This window comes from Primulina tabacum, chromosome 1, assembly GCF_025594145.1.
Source record: "Primulina tabacum isolate GXHZ01 chromosome 1, ASM2559414v2, whole genome shotgun sequence".
NCBI classification, from domain to species: domain Eukaryota; kingdom Viridiplantae; phylum Streptophyta; class Magnoliopsida; order Lamiales; family Gesneriaceae; genus Primulina; species Primulina tabacum.
The window spans coordinates 48,722,347-48,736,599 of NC_134550.1; positions in this window are offsets into that span (position 1 = coordinate 48,722,347).

The window sequence follows — 14,253 nt, forward strand, 5'->3', positions numbered from 1 at the left end:
TAGGTGATGAGTGAATTCCCGACTACAATACACTGGCTCCTACATGTGTCGCAAATGTACCCAATCTCACCACCTGATGACCCTCCTAGAGTTGGTAAACGAGTCAAAGCACAGCCCTAGCATATAAAGCATCAGTGTTATCCCGGGTCGTAAGGACTAATGGTGTACAATCATAACCACAAACTTATCCTCTCGATGAATAATAACCACTTGGAAAGTTCGATGGAGGGTAGTTCGGTACAATCATCATATGACTACCCATCTGCATGTTTGGACATCTATATGCCCTTACCAAGAAACGCAGTACACAACATCATAGATGCTAGTCTCGAGCTCAAGCGATCTTTATCCACGTTTTAGGCGGCTGAATCGACTGTGAACGAATTTAGATCATACAGTGTTTACAAATGAGTTTCAACATCAAATTACGATTCATTTGTATTAAAGTATAATCAAGGTCTTTATCTATGTTGTTCATATGAGTAATAAGATAAAAAAATAACAAACCATAAAATAATGAATTATATTAAAATAAATATTTTTTTATTACAACTGAGTCAATAAATATCCTAACCAATATTTAGATGACATGACATCTACTCTAACACTAACCCCGTGAGAGGATAACTTTTCATCTGGTTCGTCCTCGTGTAAATCCAGATGCGATTTTAGTCTATACACGCTTGGAAGTTAGACTATTATCTAGTTTTTATCCCGTTGTCTTTCAAATACTTGGGACGGTCAAACATTCATATTACTATTTATATAGTAATAATTGGACATTGTGTTAAAAAAATGTCATGATTTCATGACATTTTAGAAAGTCGTAATTATTTTTATAAAAACTATTAAAAAGAGTGTTCAAAACAAAGGACAACTTTCTTTTTTTATATATATATATTCTAAATTATGGCTTTTCGGTTTTGGATAATTCTAATTTCGGGATAATTTCTTATGCAGGAATATTGCAACAATCCGAACACTAGGCAAGTGGTTTTTAAAATAAATATAAATATTTATATGTATATAATTATATATGTGTGTGCGGTATAAGTAAATTTATTCATTTAAAAATTATTTCCCTATTGTTTGGGAAAAAAAAAATCATACAAATATATTTTTGGTCGTCTCTCAAAGAGCCAAATTAGCCGGCCATCACAGTAATCAATTTCCTCCCATCTCCATGAATGCAGTTCTGTTTTCTTTCCAAACGGCCCAGGCGTGGATTTCAAAGTTTTGAAATGGAGTGCTCTTCCAAGGTTGAATCAAAAGCAAAATCACAAAGTGAGCAAGCAACACTGACTGGACTATGATGACGGAGCAGGTTCTCATTAGCTGGATGAGATCGTGAGAGACACTCCACCAAAAAAATTGAACCATATGTAAGCAACACTCCCTCAAAATTGGTCGAAATCGAGCCGGAATCGGAACGTAGAAACCGTTAAGCATACCTATCAGTTGGAGTATACTATTAAGAAGTGGTGGTCTTTCCTTTGGAGCCTCTCATTTCCAACATTGCCGGAACCGGTCCAAAATGCGTTCGAACTGGTTCCGGTTCAAAGGTAATGAGTGCCAACCGGTTCGGGACCTATTCCAACCGCTTCCAAGCCTTTTTAAAAATTAATAATGTACAAAAAAGAAAATATTATTTTTATTTAGTATTTTGAATTGAGAAAATACATCATACAAAAAAATAAATATAAATGGAACATGATATCTATATTAAACATTTAAAATTTATCACGATTTACTAAAATATATGATCCAACTGCTATTTTCTTTTTATTTTTTAAATTCTAATCGGTTTGGGTCCCGGTTCATAAGTGAAAAACCGCCCTGATCCATTCACTAATGGATTTGGGGCGGTTTTTCGGAACCAGTTACTTCGAACCAATTGCGGATTTAATGAGTAAGTTCTGATCCGGTTCCGGAATATCGTTTACACAAAGACTGAATTGGTTGATTGTAGCTATGGATATAAACGAACTAAGCCGAGCATAACATTATCAGGCTCAAGCTCGACTCGTTTAAGATATATATAGGCTCAAACTCCATAAGAGCCTTTATAATGAAGCTCGAGCTCAAGTCGTTTTGAAATTACTAAGCTCACAAATAGCTCAAGCTCGATTCTTTAATAATTCGTTTATTTTGTTTAACAAGTTCGGCTCGAGCTCAGCTTACTAAGCGGGCTTGTCTTCTCGTCAAGCATACAGTTAAGCTCGAGTTTGAGATTGATTCGAGCTCGTTAAATATAGAATCAAGCTCGAGCATACAATAGAACGTATCCCTATAAATTAATTATAAACTTAAACATAAATGAGAAATTCAATCATAAATAACCAAAACAACAAGCTTATTAACTAAAAACACACACTCAGTGCATCATTGAACATCCCAAAATATAACATCTATCCGTCAAATGCGAAATAAAAATAACACCACCATAATATTTTTGTTAATGGTCCGTAAAAAAATTATATGAATTTTTATTTAAAATATGTTTAATATCAAAATATTTATAATTCCGTAACAATGTCTCTGTTTTATATGAATCTGAAATAGTTATTTTCCGTCTCAAACTTCATTAAATTTGAAATGTTTTTTTCATTTATATTTTATTAAAGTAAAATTGATGAATAATTCAGTAGAAAATCCGTCTTTGATTTACACACATTTGAGAAATATTTTATTTACTTCTCAAAAATATATCTCTGGAGCCTTGTTTTCTTGTAATTACTTTTATTTTCTTATTTTTGTTCAAGAAATTTTAAAAATAATGAATAAATTTTTTAGTTTGTTTTTGGTACTTTAACTATTTTTATTGAATAATTTTGATTTTAATTATCAAAATAAACATTCATCGTATATGATTCTAGCTCTGTTTTTTATACTTCAAATTGAATTGCTATTTCACTTATAAATAAACATATAAGTACGATAGTAGTTATGTATTAATTCATGGATAAATAGTAGATAAATCCCTAAAACCCAACTCAAATTTATTCCAACTCCCTACACCTAAAAACATTTGTTTAAACTCCCTAAAAGGTTAAAAATGACAAAAATATCCCTTATAAGTGTAATTTCTAATGATTGATTTTTCTGCGCCGAAAAATGGTATCAGAGCCGAGATACAATTATTTCAAACACAAAATTAAATTTATTATTATCAAGTAATTAAATGTTTGAGGAGGAGAATTTCGAAAAAGTTATGAATCCGAACTCAAGTTCGAGAAAAATAATTTACAAAAGATATTCCAAAATTTTGGAATATACACAAGAGCATCTAACCTTGGTTAGATATAAGGAGCAGAAAAGGACGCATCAGCGCCCTCAGTTAAACTTATGATTCAATCTAATAAGTTTTTGGAGATATTACCAGATTCCTCTAAGCTCTCTTCAGATCTTAGGGAAATCCAGAAAACAATACAAAATTATGGCAATATGCTATACTTTGTTCCTCAACGAGTTGAAAAAATCCTTGAAAGTTGACAATTCAAAGAAATTTACTTTGAAAATTGATAATACACAGGTGAAAGCTTTTCTGAAAAACAGGATTGAATTTGAACCAGAAAAAGCTAGACTTTTAAAATGACAAGCTTTATGTCAAAATTATATTCTTGATATAATTATCATTAAATCTCACGAAAATATTCTTGCAGATTTTTTAATAAGAGATGGACATCATTGATATTGATGCTATTATAAAGATGCAGAGGAATTTGAGGGAACACCTTGCAATGCTTCAAACCGAGTTTAACAAGTTAGCACTAAATGCAAAAATTGCGGGAAGGCTTCAACAACCGGATAAGAGAATTGTCTCTGACCGAATCACAGGATGTTTACAGGCATACACTCAGTTATGGTCTGTAACGCAAAGGCCTATCCCCTAAGACATCGAGAAGTCATTGGTTTCCCGAATGGAGAGTTTTTGAGTACATGACTCTATACCTGGAGCAGGGGATTCAAGTACCCCTAGCACAAGTGTTAAGCCGGGATCATCTTCTGATGAGTCGGCCAAAACAAAAATTGAAACTTCAGATTTTAATCTCGAGTCTTCAAGTCAACCCTTCACCTCGGGGATTGAAGAGGAAGAGATCAACCTTAAACCCAATACTGACAGGGACAAAACTAAGGTTGGTACTAATGAAGCTGCAATTTCTCCATTTCAGGTTTACCAACAGAATTGGGAGAAATTAAACACAAGAATTGGCATCAACCCAGCCATGATTTTAGTTGATGTTGCAGGAAAATATCCTAGGGTATGGATGAAACAAAATTCATATCCAAATGAGGTCAAAGCTTGGTATGAATTTGAGGCTCTTGCCTCAGTTTATACTACTTCACCTAACTTCCCGGAAATTTCCGCATTACGAAAGTGGATACAGGAAACTTGGACGAACAATGATCATTTGTCCAGAGGAGATATTCTGGAACTGTATTTTTTTAGTACAGCACCAGAACCAGCAGGAAAAAGCTCACACGAAGTCTTTCATTTTATCAAGCTAAGGAGTCCAGACATAAATGTCCAGAAATTCATCAATGATCCTCCTACAAACGAAACACCCATAGTCTCTTCATTCAATGAAGATGACATATCTACCAGGAGAGCATGGGGAGTTTGGATCTGTCTAACCGAGATGAACAAAGTCAAGTATCCATTTAAGTTTTACCAAAATTCTGTAAATTGATCTTTCCTGTTGAATATAATGACAGGGAAAACAACGAGCTTCGTAGAAGACCTGTTTGAAAAGAAAAGAAATCTTCTGTGGAACAGCAAGGTGCTGTCAAGTAAAGAGACTCGCCGAAAATTTTGCAATGTGGCACATGTGGGAAGATGGTCGGAGAACATCTGCCCAGAATGCCAGAACCAGAAAGAACTGGAGTTTGGTAAAGGATTCAAGCCGAGATCTGATCGGAAACACTTTACCGAAACCAGTACAAGTGGGGAAGGACCACAAGCACGTTTTCCTCGGGAATACAGAAAACCAAAGATTCCCCGACAAAACTAAAATGGACATGTGACTATCCCACTACCAAAAAGAAGAACCACCATGTGAGTGGAAGACAAAGACCACCAATAATCGGTAGTAAATGACAAATAATATTGGATTCCCTATCTTTAAAGATAAAGGAAATCCAATAAAAAGACAAAAGTTAGTGGACAGATGACTAACCCACTAAAAAGCAAGAAAATCTGGACCTAATTACACCTATAAATAAAGAGTTAACGGGAACCAGAAAAATAAACAAAGATAGAAACAATGAATATGTATAAAAACATTTTCAAAGTTTTCAAACGAGAATCAGAGCTACAAGAAAATCACTAAAGGTTTTCAAAAAGTTATATCAAGTGCTGAAAGAAGCAGGGAACGAGATATCAGCTGATATGATCCAGACGCATATATACTATTTATGCCAGGAGATCAAATCATAAGAACAAGTTATTTCTAGATTTATGATCTATGAAAAATACAAAGTGGAGGGACCACTCAACCACTACATAAAGTGGTCCAGATGCAAGCTGTAAAGGTTTACCAAGATTTGAAATCCGAGTTTCAAATCTGAAGAAGCCTTCTATAAATAAAGAAGGAAGAAGAAAGTTGAGATCATCAAACATTTCCTCAATTTCTTTCAAAAATAAGTTGTAATATTTTCTTTTAAAGTTTATGTGTTTTGTAAGTTCAGCTACTATCAGTACCTAAACAAGTTTCTCCTCCTCTACAGGAGGTTACTATGTAATAATAAATATCGGTGTTTGAATAAAGAAAACATTAGCTCTAGCCCCTCTCATGTATTATTTTCAAAATTTTATCTTTTATTGTATATCCTAAGGTAGGAAACGAATTAGGGTTGTGTCAAGTGCTGCTGAAGTAATCTGCATCAGTATCCATCTGTTGCGACTACGTGGTTAGACTGTGAGGAGCAATCTGTAAAACGTGGTGGATATAATCCGGTGGCACTCCGGTCAAAGAGGTAAAAGATTTAATTTATATTACGGAAGCATGATGGGCCTTTTATAAAAAAAATCGATCATTTGAGCTGGGTATATTGGCTGGAAACCTTGCGTAGCTGTATGTTTTGAGGCTATATGCTTCAAGAACAGGCTCGATAGGTATAACAATGTCACGTACCAGACATAAAGGAGTAAGGGTATTTTTGGAAAATTTAAAATATTGGGGAGTTAAAACAAAGAATTGAAGGGATATGGAGTTAAAATAAAGTTGAGAAGGGATGTAGGGAGTTATTGAAAGTTTGCCCTTAATTCATTAACAAGTTTTATTTAGATAATAAAATCCGAATTTACTCGACCGACATGAAATATGTTTTCTAAATAATTTAGTTTGATTTCCAACCATTTTGGCCTCTAGTCATTTGGATTATTGTGTGTGAGATATCATTGAAATACTTGACTTCGTCAGATTTTCAGCTTGACTTAAGTTCCAGTTTGCCAAATATTTCAGCTTGATATCTTGCAACTACACACTTGAAAAAATATGTGAGAAATACAACAACTAACTTTGCTTTCATCAAAACCAAGATTTCTAGTGCTTCCGCAACACAACAATCTTCCATTTTTTATGATCACAAAACTTGGATAAAAAAAAATTTGTATAACATATTTCTCTCTCTTTTTATGAGAATAAAAAAGATTGATTTTTAAAAAAACTTAATTAATCGCAAAGTTTTTCTCCCCTCAAAATTAAAATTCAATATCCCTCTTTCAATTATAATTAGTTCTCCCTAAATTTTAGAAACTTTGAAATGGATAAAGGTATATGGGTGGATAATAAATGTAAAAATTTTCAAATTGATATTTTCAAAATATGCAATGCTCAATTAATAACACAAAAATGTCTTACACATGAATACATGAATCAAACACCTATCTTCAATAAGAATAAGCAAATCAAACTCATAAATTTTAGCTAACACAAAATCAAGACATGCTTGCCAATTCCAAAAGTCATAAACATTGAAAGTGTCCCTTATTAGTCATTAAACTCAATCAACAAATGCAAGGGAATTGCTAGCCAAGTTAGCATAAGATGAAATATCTAATTGGCATTTTACTCAAATATCATAGAATAAATAAAAATCGGAGCGAGGGTTCCGAGTTTTCTTGATGATATGTGACTAAAATTTGAATATAATTGTCTTTTCTTTTATGAGCGCAATATCATTGAGCTTCTTTTTAAAAAAAAACTACTACTTTTGGCCATGCCTTTTTCTGCAGCAACACTCATAGTCTGAATTCAATGAATAAAATGCTTTTTCTCGTGCATGAATAGACTCCAAATTTTATATTGCTGCGATAATCTACAAGTCTAGTTTGAAACGCAAAAGGAGGTTAATCATCTAAGCAATCGAGCAAGGATTTATAACATTTTCCCAAGGTTTCTGCAAGCTATTAGAAAACTCAACTATGCATATATATGTTAGAAAATTTTGAAAATTCAAAAAGATCAAATCGGTTTCAAATGCTTTTTCAAGAACAAAACGTTCTGATATCACTTGTTAGGATCGAAGTAAAGTTTATAGGGGGTTGAATAAACTCTTTTGGAAAATTTCTTTAAAAACTTGAGCTACAATAGCTCGTTCTTGAAATGGTAAAAAATGAATCGAGCACTAAGAAATGAAATCAATTTTGGTTCTAAAACCAAACTAAAGAAACTCAAAGTAATCTCTCCTAAACCGATTATACATTTTGTAAAACATTTGAAAAGAATGAAAGTTGGATGTATAACAAAGCTTTATTGAAGCATTTCATCAAACACCGTATATGCAATATTTTGGTATTTGAAAGACACTTAAAATGCTTCAAATATGGCTACCAAAAATAATAGCAAAAGAAAATAAATATAATAAATAAATAGACATGAATTTGTTAATATATATTAAGATTAACATCTCTTACGTCACCAATTCTTCCCCGTGTAAAGATTCACTAGAAGACTTTGATTTATACAACCTTTTGTATAAACCCATTTTGACTTCGGACTTAACAGTTTCCTAATCAAAACTTCTAACACACTCTCGATTGTAGATCGCAACCTCACAATCCGCATAATGTTTAATGGTTTTTATGCCAAGACTAGAAACACAATTTTTAAGGTCTTTGTGTGAAGACTATCACTCAACTAAACTTTGAAGTGTATCTCTATTGTATATGTGAATGGCTGTGTGTGTGATAAAATTAATCCATTACATTGTGCATACTCTCAAGTGTATCCTCACACACAAGGTGAAAAAGTCACACTAATCTGTTATATTTATTTAGAGTCTTCTTCTTGGGTTTACTGTCATTTTAGCTAATTTATTTATGTACGTTGTTCATGCCCTGAATCCTCTTCAAACTCTTGTATTTGATCTTTAAGATGTTTTATATACATCCTCCAAGAGTGATATACATTAGACACAAGAATATGACCGTTGAAAAATGTTGTATACTATTTCTGACATTGTAACATTCATATTTGATTTTTTGGTAGGCTGCTGGTGCGGTCCAGTTCCAGGAACAAAATGATTGAATGAAAGAACCGGTCTTATGATCAAAACGGTTGAATGACTGAACTGGTCGGATGATAAAATAGTTGAATGAAACACTCATATGAGGAAGACGGTTGCATTAGCAAAACAGATGAATGCATATAACCGGTTGGATGAGCAAAATGGTTGAACGCATGTGGTCCAATCCGGTGATTATAAATCTTGATTCGTTGATTTTTGGGCAAAGAGAAAAATATGATATTTGTAGTCCTTCGAAATACCGGCACTGCTCATGTCTAGCAAGAAGTTGTATCCGTGTTGCAGACCACCAACTTAATCGTGATTTATTAGATTCTTAAGCTTTGATTCAAACATTGAACTTTGAAGATGTTTTGTAGATCATTGTCTTATATTTCCAAATCATGCTGAATCGTTCCATTACGATAATTGAGTTGAGAGATACGGCCAAAATACCAGAGCTGGTCTATCGAGCTTTCCGGCTCCAAGATGTTTGGCTAGTCGGATCTTGTGACCGCCATGTCGCCTCGATAACATCCAAATTCACTCAACCGATCTAAATTATGATTTCTAGATATCGAGTTTGCTTTCGAACCATTTTGGTTTCTAGTCATTTGGATCATTAGTGTGGGGGCCCGGGTCCGATATCTAATACTAATAATTATAATTGTAACAAACCAAATGATTTAGTAAATACATAATTTGTGGTTCACAAATTCACATAAACATCGTCAAAATAATTTAATGGTCTCAAATGTTTGAAATATAATTTTCAACATGCCAACAAAAAGTAGTGAACCAAAGAAATCCAAACATCATCACATAGCTCCTAAGACCCGAGAATCCCACTCTAACTCGTATCTCGTCGCCTGGAGCTGGACTCTGGTATCCCAAGCCTCGCCTCACCTACCGTCAAGCACATGAAAACAAGAGGTAGCCGACGTGCCGGTGAGTATAAACCCAGTATGATACAATCAATAACATATGAGAATTAAAATTTCAAATATCTCATATAAAATTCATAAAGATGCAATATAATGCAATGCATGATCAGAAGCTGTGAGCTATCAATAAATCTCAAGATCAAGTGAATCATCTGGTCATAGGGTACCCAAGGGAATAGAATCACCCAGCAACATCCACCGACTCATCCGCTCGGGGTGGTGTGCTGTATTCTACCATCCCAGGACTATGGTGCGCCTATAGAGAGTGTTCAGGCCATAGCAGCGACCTCCGCATACACTATGCCAACTCAACTATAGCCCCATACGTCCAACAAATCAATAAATCAAGGCGACCTCCGCCATATCAAATCTGAATCAAAAAGTGGCTCAATATGCAATGTAATGATGCAAATCAATATCATCATTTCGATATCATAATCAATTCATCTCAATACAACAATCATCATTAAATCACCAATAGTTCATCGAGCCATAGGGTTTTCAATTTAAAATAAAAATGATACTTTTACCTCGTATGTTACCGACCGTAACATACCTTTCAAATATTACCAAAAGAAGATCGAAATGTGTAGGTGAGAAGTCTTGAACCTTTGAATTCTACTATAACTCAAGAACTTTGATCATCTATCAAAACAGAGTAGTTTCTGTTCAAAATTCATAATTAATTCAATACTGCTTCGAATCAAGATCCGTAAATTTCTTAACCGTAATATGCCATAAAAACATTTATTGAATCATTTTATCAAACACATGACATGCGTGCTAAAGAGTTAGCTTCTTTACTTTGCCCTTACCTTCAATTCCATTTCTTTTCAAAATATCAATACATACAATAATAATACCATCAATCATTATATTAACAACTTTACCTCAACACTCAAACCAAACAACACATTGTTTTCTCTTCAATCACTAAACCAAGGAAATAAGCTTTCTTACCTTGCTTATACACTCTTGAGGAGAAGAACTTCTAATCTCCAAGCAAATATTAAGGCTTCAATCAAAGATTAATGTCTTGGAAGAAATTGGACTGAAGGAGAATGAAGAACCCTAGCTCTAAACCAATGGAGAGAAAAGAAGGAGAAGGAAAATGAGTAAAAAAAATTGATCTCATTCGATTTTATGCCTTCCCAAACACCAAAACACGTTTTCTTAACTTGCTGGGCGCTCGGGCGGACATCTTTTTCCGCTCGGGCGCAGAACTCTCGGCCATAAATATAAAATTTTTGAACAAGGCCCGCCTGGGCGGACATCTTTTTCCGCTCGGGCGCGCTCTGCGCAAAGCTACGTCAAATATTGCTTCCGAAACGCCTCTTCCCTTCAGAATTAGGAAAAGTGGTAAACAGGAAAGTTGTAGCCCTATGTCTTGGCTTGCATCTCCAATTAGCCTAATATCATTTGGAAGTCTAAGTAAAAAGTTATGCTCAATCTCCCAATAAATATTTGGATGTACATTTAATTGAGAAATCTCCCAAATTCAATACAAACTTTCATTCTTTTCTCATCTATTTATTTTTCCTTTTATTTGTACTTTTTAAAAACATAATTAAAATTTCATTTTTTTATTAATTATTATATAACATTTTATTTTTAATTATTTTCTTTAATTTTAATTAATCTATATATTAAATTATTGTGTAAGCAAATTCATACCGATACTATACCAAAATTTTCTGTATACCGAACCAAAAAAACCTTACATTTAAAACAAATTTATAATTTATTGTTTTAAAATATTATATATTTTAAAATTTTTGTATATTTTTCCGGTATTTCGGTATATACCAAAATTTTCAAATTGGATATCGTTACCGTACCGAAAAATTCGGTATTGTTACCGTACCGTATCGAAATCTTCGGTATACTTAAAATTCGGTAAATTCAATATTTTTTTGTTATGGTAATCTCGGTATACCGAAAATTCGGTATTTTTTCTCACCCCTAACATGGTTTGTATTGGCATGTGCTATATTACACAATTTTCTTTGAAAGAAGTGTCAATTTGATGAATTTCAAATTGAACTAGATAATGAAGCTCAATTGTATTCATCAGCACAAGTTTATGAAGGTGACGATTTTGATCAGTTATTTAATACTCAAAAACAACAACGAGCAAATGCTAATGCATGGAGGGATATCATAGCCAATGGAATGTAGAACGATGTTGATCAAATTGTCTTTAATGATTAGATTTTTTTTATAAAAGACTACTCATTATTTTGAGTGTTCTTTTAATAAAATTTTATTATGAACTTATAAAAATATTATTCATTAATATGTTGAATTGACATAAAGAATTGAAATTTTGATTTCAATAAATTGGATAGTTCATTTGTCGTTTTTCACAAATTAAAATGATTTAACTTTTAAGTAAGTAAAATTCATTTACATTCATAAATAAAAATAATAATTTAAAATTGAAGAGGTTATCTATGTCCAATAATTATTTTAAAAAAATTAATAAAAAATAAATCACCATTATAAACTACAAAATTCACATAATTATAGAAAAAATTTTCAAAAGTTTAAAAAATCTTGAGAAAATGTCTATAAGAGTCTATGAAATTTGTTTTACAATTCTATGAGATTCCATAAAAGTCAATAAAAATCTATCAACTCTATAAAAGTCCATCATTTAAAAAAAGTCATTAAAAATCTTTGAAAGTATAGAATGAATACACCCCTCTTATTCATTCCAATCACCACATAATAGACTTCATATATTAAACAATAGTAAATTCATAATTCTAAGTTTTAATCATAATAAGTTTCATTAACTTAAAATATTATTAATACTGGATGACATATTAATATAGTATATAAATTTTTTAAATAACCGCCATAATATATCATCCTATAATTTAGATATTATTTTTTTTATCAATATGAATTCATTATACTATATTTAAAAATTTATATTCTAAAATATCTTTGTTGTAAATTTTTTTATCAATTTCAAGTAATTCACTGTAAATATGGTTCATAAATCATACTAAAATTTGGTTTTACAATTAATTTATTTGATTAATGAGACGCCTAATTTTATTATTCTAAATCTATAAGTTATACTATTATTTTATGATTTATATTGATTATATATTATTTATTTATTGTTTTCTAGATATGACAATGCGGTATTACCAATTTAATTATATTTTATTTATTTATTTTGCAAGTTTATAAAAAATGTTTAGGCATAATAAAAACAAGTTTATTAAAATTTACACTTAGTAGTACAAGTTCATATTATTTTAATGTGTTCAATCCTTTTAAATGAATTAGATTGTATGTTTTTGTAGAATTTTATTTATTGATTATGCTAGTTTTTTAAATAATATTTTAGCATAATAATTTGTAGATTTACTCAACGTACATATGGCTTAGTGGTGTAAATTTTGAGGTGAAAAGGAATAAGTTATTGTATTTTGTTATGTTATTTTATTTATTGTGTTTTAAATAGCATTTTAATATAATGGTCTGCAAATTAAATTAAAAACACAATTAGTACTAAAATTTCTAATTGTCAACTCAACAAATGAGTTAAGTTCGAGCTCGAGCTTGAGCTCACGATCTATATAGACTCACACATTCACGAATATGTAGACGAGCTAATCTTGAACTAGATAAATAAGCCAAACTCGAACTCGAGCTTGCTAGCTATATACACAAAAATATTCGTGAACAATAAACGAGCCAAGCTTGCGAATAGACTCGCGAACTCACGAGCCGAATATCCTTAAACTCGAGCTCGAAATCGAGCTCGGCTCGATAATATTAACAAGCGAATTCGGACGAGCTTTTTACAGCGCTAAGCTCTGAATAGCTCGTCAGCGTTTTGGTTCGTTTATCTTATCTGATCAAAGTTTAAATTAGAAGTCGTTGCTCATATAATATATAGTTTAATTTCCCATTTATTTTCCTCTTCTTCAGCGTACAATTTAATTTTTCAATATGGAAGTTGCTTCATTAATCTTTTTAGCTTATGTTTTGATTCAGAACTTCGTCGAGAAGAAGGAAGAAAAAGAAAGTCTAACTAATTTGAGATTCAACTGTTCTCTTGCACATGTAATTGTGTCCGAATCACTTTTTCTTTGTAGTGAAAATCAATTGTTCAAGTTATTATTATTAATTTTTAAATGTAACCGGAGATTATGCTTATTAATTATTATAATAGTTCTCTTTCGATCCTTTTTTATAAAGAAAGTACATTGAAACAAATTAACAAAAGACACAATTAATATTGAGTAAGTAGTTCTCTTGTGAGACGGTCTCACGAATTTTTATCTGTGAGACTTGTCAACTCTACCGATATTCACAATAAAAAGAAATACTCTTAGCATAAAAAGTAATATTTTTTCATGGATGACCCAAATAAGAGATCTGTTTAATAAAATACGACCCGTGAGACCGTATCACACAAATTTTTGTCATTAATATTTTCTATTAGATTCAAAATTATGGTTTTTTTTATATTTTGATAGTTCTAATTTTGGTGTAACTTCAAGGATATAAAATATTAGTATAAATGATCAAAATCGTGAAAAGATAAAAATGCGATATTTCCTTTTTCATTTTTTGTCGTATCTAACAAGCCATAGCCAGACACGTTATATAATTAGCCTATTAGCCGAAGCCGGCCATCTTAAATAAATCACCAACTTGGGAATATTCTCAAAATAATTGATCTCAAATTCTTTTATCAAATATTACGACACTCGGAGTACGCAATTAGAATTGGGGAACATTTCAAATAGTTTTTCTTTTCCCTTTTTCTTAGATA